Here is a 7,500-nt window from a genome sequence, read left to right on the forward strand (position 1 = left end):
TCCCTTACCGTGAACCCTCTTCCCTTATCCCAGTGTCTATTATTTTGCACTCATTTTGTTTCTTTGTGTCATACTTTTTAAACTATATCTGCCATATATGTGTTTGTATTAGAGATGGGTAAAGACTAGTCTGTCATTCTATGGTCCAGTTTCAAGGAATAGTTAAGTAGATCACTCTCGCATTAAGATCCCTCGCTGCTGTTAATATTCTTGCTGTATTGTATTTGTGATTATTTCATTTTGTATTTCATTTTAAGATCTGTATTTTACCAATACATTTCTAGTTTTTGCTTTTGCAATGTAAAACTATACATAAATAAAACCCTTTGAAATTTTAGGGGGATGTATATATAAATATAAAAATGAGAGAGAGAGAGAGAGAGAGAGAGAGAGAGAGAGAGAGAGAGAGAGAGAGAGAGAGAGAGAGAGAGGAATAGGACAGCTACAGTAACAAGGCCTTTGCCATTCAAGTTTAATCATATTTTTTTCCACTTCTCTTTCTCTCCAGACAACTGAGAGATTTCCTCCTATTCACAGAGAAATTAGGCCTGTCTATCCCAGGAGCGTTTGAGCCTTTGGGATTGTCTGCTGGGTAAAATATCTGGGTCAGTCGACTGAAAGGAACCGTTGAAAAGTCCCCTGTATCCTAGTCCCTTATCAGCTCTTTATAAAGACCAGATAGCCATTTTCTTTGGTTGTTGTTGAGGTTTCTGTCAGTGAAACCAAAGGTGGTGAGTCCATAACTCAGCGAAGGAAAAGATAACTCTGAGCTAAACCGTCTGCAATCAGTCATGTATGAGTCGCCTCTTGTGTTTGACTTTCGAGTGTTGCGTATCTGTTCCCTGATTCCTCCCCTATTTCTGTTTAGTCTGTTTAGTTTTGTCTGAGATGTTCGCTTATAGTTGTTAAGGATTATTTGGTACGCCTCCAGTGTTTTCATAGTGTTAATAACCTCTCACACACACAGCATTCCAAATGCACTTCTCAGTTTCAAATCATCCAAAGAAAAAACTATTTGAATCCAAAAAGTTGTGGTTTCGGCTGAACGCACAAAAGACAATCGTAATCGGCCGCACAGCACAAGGCGGCCAATGAGCCGGTCTGAAGCAGTACTGTGGCGGCCTGGGCGCCGGGTGCTCCGGTGGCGTGGAGGTCTGGTAAACAAAGCGCCGTGACACACACAGCGCGGATTAGAGCTTGAGGACCGGCCTGTCATCTTTATCCACCATAAGACGCTCACTGGCTGTTTGCAGCGGTCAGCAGTGCACTCCGTACGCCATGTGGTCCCCGGTAATCCGGGTTATTTCTGGGTCGCCTCCCCGGGGGGGTCGGGCAGGTGGGAGGTCTGAGGAGCCACACCATGTGGTTGTTAGTTTTTCTTTCTCTATGTGTAGCGTGTGTTTCAATGCAGTAGAGATGAATGGATGCCAGTGGATGTCTGTGCACCGGCACGCCATGGAGGCCAATAGGTCGACACGTTGTGGATCTGAAGCTGCATTTGGCAGCGGATCAGTCAGTGGGGCGTTGTTGTTCTCTGTCCCGAACCTCCTCACGTGCAGACAACAAAATCGTAAAAAGGGAGACTTGTTTTATGACTTAGTCAGACTGAGCAAACGGGTCTCTCTCTCTCTCTCTCTCTCTCTCTCTCTCTCTCTCTCTCTCTCTCTCTCTCTCTCTCTCTCTCTCTCTCTCGCTCTCTCTCTCGCTCTCTCTCTTGCTCTCTCTCTTGCTCTCTCTCACTCTCTCTCACACTGTCTGTCATGTTTTGTGTGTTTTTTTCCCCTCCTTTTATTTTACTTAAAGAACTTGGAGTACAGCCAATGGACTCCTATCGCAGGAAACACAACAACAGCTGTGGACGCCAAACCCCCCCCCCCCCATCCCTCCTCCCCCTCCCCCCCACAAGTCCTAGTTTTTTCTGGTTTGTTTTCTCTCTTCCTCTTTCTGTGTTTCCCTGTTGTGGCGGCTGGTCTGTCCTCTGGCTCAGCCTCGGTTACACAGCGGGCAGGAGGCTGTCCTCTGGCTCAGCCTCGGTTACACAGCGGGCAGGAGGCTGTCCTCTGGCTCAGCCTCGGTTACACAGTGGGCAGGAGGCTGTCCTCTGGCTCAGCCTCGGTTACACACAGAACAGGAGGCTGTCCTCGAGGTCATCCTCTAAACGTATGCAAATGGATCAGGCACCAGTCAAGATTATCTTTACTTTTCTGTAGCAGGCACCTGCTGATTAAAACCCAGAGATATTGGTTTATAAAATTATGAATGTAAATGAATGTAAATTAAAATTAAAAACGTGTGTAATGTAATGAAGTAACACAATTCAATGAAGGGGGAATACTGCACTCCTCAGATAATTTTGTAGAAAGTAAGGATTTATGTGTGTAAGTGTGTGTTTTTTTGTGTCTGTGTCTGTTTGTGTGTGTGAGTGTGTGTATGTGTGTGTGTGTGTGTGTGTGTGTGTGTGTGTGTGTGTGTGTGTGTGTGTGTGTGTGTGTGTGTGTGTGTGTGTGTGTGTGTGTGTATGTGTGTGTTCGTATTTGTGTGTGTGCGTGTCTACAAACAAGTCAGGTACACAGGTTAGTACACCAACCCTACCCCAAGATCACACAAACATACGCACACACTCACACACACTCACACACACACTCCGGGCTGCCCTGTGTAAGCAACCAGGGGCATCGCGTAACATGCAGAAAGTGTGTTACAGTGTGCATGTGTGTCTGTTTCTATGTGTGTGAGTGTGAGAAAGAGAGCGCGAGAGGGGGAGATTTGTATCAGTGGGTGTGGGAACCTGTGAAACAACTGTTTTTTCTACTTCTGCAATAGTTCAGGGTTCATTCCTGTAGCAGTAGTGTGTGCTGCTCCATCTGGCTCTGCTCCTCATCCTCAGTGCACACATGGCAGCAGGGCTGGGTTCTAACCTGCCACTGACTTTGTGCCACCCCAGAGCCACACACAAATAAACACCCACACACCCACACACACACACACACACACACACACACACACACACACACACACACACACACACACACACACACACACACACACACACACACACACACACACACACACACACACACACACACACACACACACACACACACACACACCCCACAGCTCAAACCTCGGCATGAGCTTGCCCTGGCCTGATCTCTCTCTCTCTCTCTTGCTCTCTCTCTCTCTCACTCTCTTGTGCACATCTGTTTGTCTAAAGTGTAGGGTCAAGTGCAAATAATAATAATAACCCCGGCACCTAGACAGGTGAACTTTAGCAAGGGCAGTTTGACAATTAAAAAGGTTGAGGAGGTCAAAGGTCAGAGTCTAGGCTATCTTAGGCTATCTCAGGACATCACTGTAGGTCTTTAGTTGAACCTGTTCTCTCTCCTTTACTCCACGTCGAGCAGCTGTCCCACGGCCGTCTTCTGCGTGAGTCGTGCTCAGACAACCCCCTGTGATGGGGTGGATAGGGCGCCGGCGAGCTGGAACGGGGTTTGCCTACGTGGGCAAAACGATTGCGACTGCCAATGTCTCAAGCCGCAACAACAATCCCGCCCTGTCCCACACACCTCACCGTGCCAATAGCATGACGATCTGATTGGACGTGATGACGCTGAGGGCTCTGTCCTCACGCAAACCGTCCCTGAAGCATGCCATGTTTAATTATTCTTGTCTTCTTTGTTGTTCTTGATTTTTTTCATGAATTTCTGGGCATTTATCTGTGTTGTTGTTTTTTATCCCTTAATTATTGTAGTTGAAGGAGGTGTTTTCCTTTTCAAATTAGATTTATATTGTTTTCTAACACACACGTTGTGTGTGTAACGTGTGTGCGACGTGGTAAGAATGTGTTGCGCCTGCGACAGAAGAATGTGTGAGATGGCCCTGCCTGCCAGACATACAACTAGACACACAACAAAAATGCAAAGGCATTGTGTTTGTAGAACTATTTGGCATGAGTCTTTGAGTGTCTGTGTTTGTGTGTGTGTATACGTGATTGTGTGCAGGGTGTCAAGCATGCACCACACTTCGTCATCCAACAGTTCTGACCTTTCCTGAGTCAATGTATTCAGGTCTTGTGTGAAACCTTATTTTTGCCCTTGCATTTGCAGTTTATCGTTTGTGTGTTTTTTTTGGCAGACACTCAAGACAGTGCCTACGTGCATTTGTGAGCTGATAGTGTCCACACTCTGGTGCACATCTGCTCTTGGCGTGACCATGTGTACCTGTTCCTGCATGGGTGGACTTTGTGTGTGTGTGTGTTAGTGTGTGTGTGTGTGTGTGTCTGTGTGTCTGTGTGCTGTGTTTGCGTGAGTACATAACTGATACCAGTGTTCTATGGTTTAGTAACTTTGGACTGGTCCTGGGTCACCCTAAGTATGTTTACATTTTGAGTCTCACGGCCGCTGGATGGCGGCAATGTCCTCAGACTCCACCGTGGCTCGCTGGAGAGGGGCGGTGGGAAGGGGGGTGTCTTTGGAAAGAACGATTTGTCTTCCACACTTCAATGCAAGTTCATCAGCCAGCTTCAAGTGGAAGTATTTCCTGTTTGTCTCCCAGTAAGAAGAGAACAGGGGAGGCACTGAGCTCTCTCTCTCTCTCTCTCTCTCTCTCTCTCTCTCTCTCTCTCTCTCTCTCTCTCTCTCTCTCTCTCTCTCTCTCTCTCTCTGTATTTGCTCACTCTATCCATCTGTCTCTCTCTCTCTCTATTCTTCTTTGTTGTTGTACTTTCTTCACTGGGAGAATCTCCAGATTTCACATCTGACACTGAACAGCGATGAACACCCAGCTGCAGTCAAGCTTTGAGATGGAGCCGGGATCAACGTACCAGGGAGTGTGCTGGTGTTTGTGGGTTTGTGTGTGTAGAAGCATGTGCAGATGAGCCAAGCTATACGCAGACGTGTTTGTGTTTCTCAGTGTAGCAGACACACAAGCCCCCCCCGCCCCCCTTCAATAAATACCCATTATACAAAGCTGTCCAGGCAGTGCCTCCCAGGTAAAGCATCGAAGGGTTTGAGGGACCGATTGTTGAACACTCCCTGCCAGTTGTGGTCTGAGGATGTCACAACGCCCTGTGTGTACGCTGGGGTGCACTATATTTGCAGGTGGAGTCGATTCGCAGATTAGTATTAGTTGTATATATTTCCTGGGGGTGTTCCATTCACTCTGGCTCCGCCAATCGGAGCGGTATCCGTCGGTTACGCCTCCAGCCTCCCGGCCTCTCCTCGGCTCTTCGCTGTTTTGTTATTTTTCCCGTTTCTTTTGCTGGAGGGCCGCTTGAACTCAGGACAGGCGGGGGGGTAACTGCCCCCCCCGCCCAGCCCGCTGGTCCCAGCGACCAGTGACGCCCAGCATCCGGATTTCAGACTGCCCCGGACGTCCCAACCCCCGCCCCCATTGTTGCCAGATTGGGACCAATTTCCCAACCAATCTGGCAACTGTCCCAATCTGACAAATGGCTAAAGCTGACCAAACATTCCCCCCCCCCACCCCCCCTGCCCCCCCATCCTTGTCTGAGTCACGTCCTGAGATGGAGAGAGATGCTGGTGATGTGTACATCCATCCTGTGAACGTCAGCATGGGAGCCCAACCAAAAGCTAACAGTCCTCAGAATGGACTCCAGACTCAGGGCTCACAGAATAAAGACGTATTCCTGGGAAGTCACTTTCCTTTTTTTGTGATAGCTTTGAACATTTGAACACAAAAGGTGGACTGGGACACTGCTTGTGTGTATGTGTGTGTGTGTGTGTGTGTGTGTGTGTGTGTGTGTGTGTGTGTGTGTGTGTGTGTGTGTGTGTGTGTGTGTGCGTGTGCATGTGCGTGCGTGCGTCTGCATGTTATATAAATTCTTCCTTGCTGCTTTGCGTGGGCTGGATCTCTTGCATATGTAATCAAGCTAACACAATGACACTGTTTGATGGATTGTGTAACCGCGGCCGTCGTCTGTGATTGCATAAGGAGTCAGCGTGTGGGAAAAACACTATTGTGTGTGGGAGTCCATGTCCCTTGTAAAGTAAGAAACCCTATGCATTGCACTGCTGGTCTGCTCTCTCTCTCTCTCTCTCTCTCTCTCTCTCTCTCTCTCTCTCTCTCTCTCTCTCCCTCTTTCCCTCCCACTCTCTATCTTACTCTGTATTTTTTTCTCGGAGCATTTGATTTATTGATTTCTGTTTGGATGTAAAGAGGAACCAATGAAAGTGCTTTCTCACCTGTAAACGCTCACCTGTAAACAATCAAAATAAAGTGGTTTGATCTCAATACCCACTTCTGTAATAGATTCTCTAGAATGTTCATTGAAAAAAGAGAGCTAGTTTTATGATACACAAAACCCATACTCACAGAGCGTCAACATCGACACAATAGCTGTGATAAAAAAAGTGTTTAAAGATAAAAAGAGAGCACCGCACTGCATCGTTAACACTCTCAGGACACTTGTCCAAGTCTTTCATTTATTTTAACGGTGCGTAACATTACGTAGGCCTCAATGTGTTTACAGCCATTTGCGTTGGATTCAGCTCGTAAACTCTGGATTTCTCCTCCTACCGCTGAACGGGTCTGAAAAAACTAACAAAAAAACTACAGCCGCCCCATTTCCCACACCTGGGCCCCCGCCAGCCCTGGTCTGGTCCTGTACACCCCCCCTTACCCCACCTAAGCCCCCTGATTTCACACAATCCACTTCATGCCTCTGCAAAGCATCCCCCCCTCTCCCCAGGTGAACCTCCCATCCCACCGCAGTCAGGCTGTTGTTGGTGGGATACTGGCGTTTAATAAACATGAGGTACTGCTGCTGTAACTGTAGCACTTCAGCCACTGTCTCTCTCTGACTTATAGCTCTCTCCGAGGGCGCTGTTTCCCCCACCATCGGCGGGAGCACAATTGCGGCCGGCCGGATTTATGTGCGTATTTGCATGTGAATGGGACTTTTCTTGATGTCTACACAGATGCTGCCACTGTAGCCATAAATTGGTATCATCGCGGCCCCCTTTTCCCCTTCCTCCCGACACCAATGTTCTTTGTTAATCACTGAACGTGACAGAGGGTGCGAACCCCCCGTGCTTCTCAAACTGACCCCCTCTGGGACCAAAGACGCAAGCTTCCCACCGTGTGATGCCGTGTTCACGTTCAACAACACTGGCCAACAAATCAGGATTTGTTGGCCAGTGCTCATTTAATCTTACTACTGAGTTGCCTTAAACACAATATGACCGGTGCTTTGAGGGTACACACTCATAAGGGTGGTGCCACCCCTAAACAGCTCTGACGCATGATTTTAGGAAAATAAATTATGAAATAGCTTGTTGAAAAAGGCCAACATGCTTTCTTATTACTCTTTTTCTAAAGTCTGGACCTTTAAGGATATATTCACACTCTTAAATGACTGGTATTACCCAATTGTACAATCCTGGTTAGTAGGAGACCAATGGCAAAAGAGAATCGCACATCTCCATATGCACAGAGCAGTTTTCACAACTGCTTGATCCTTTTATATTCTTTATTTCCATA

General features: G+C 47.4%; 1 protein-coding gene across 1 annotated transcript in view; it reads left to right on the plus strand.

The window, feature by feature from the left end:
* The window catches only part of tsc22d3 (TSC22 domain family, member 3), a 32,377-nt gene that overhangs the window by 14,011 nt on the left and 10,866 nt on the right, over positions 1 to 7,500 (plus strand). The gene's annotated exons all lie outside the window — the stretch shown is intronic.

This window comes from Gadus chalcogrammus, chromosome 10 (genome assembly GCF_026213295.1).
Source record: "Gadus chalcogrammus isolate NIFS_2021 chromosome 10, NIFS_Gcha_1.0, whole genome shotgun sequence".
Classification (NCBI taxonomy): domain Eukaryota; kingdom Metazoa; phylum Chordata; class Actinopteri; order Gadiformes; family Gadidae; genus Gadus; species Gadus chalcogrammus.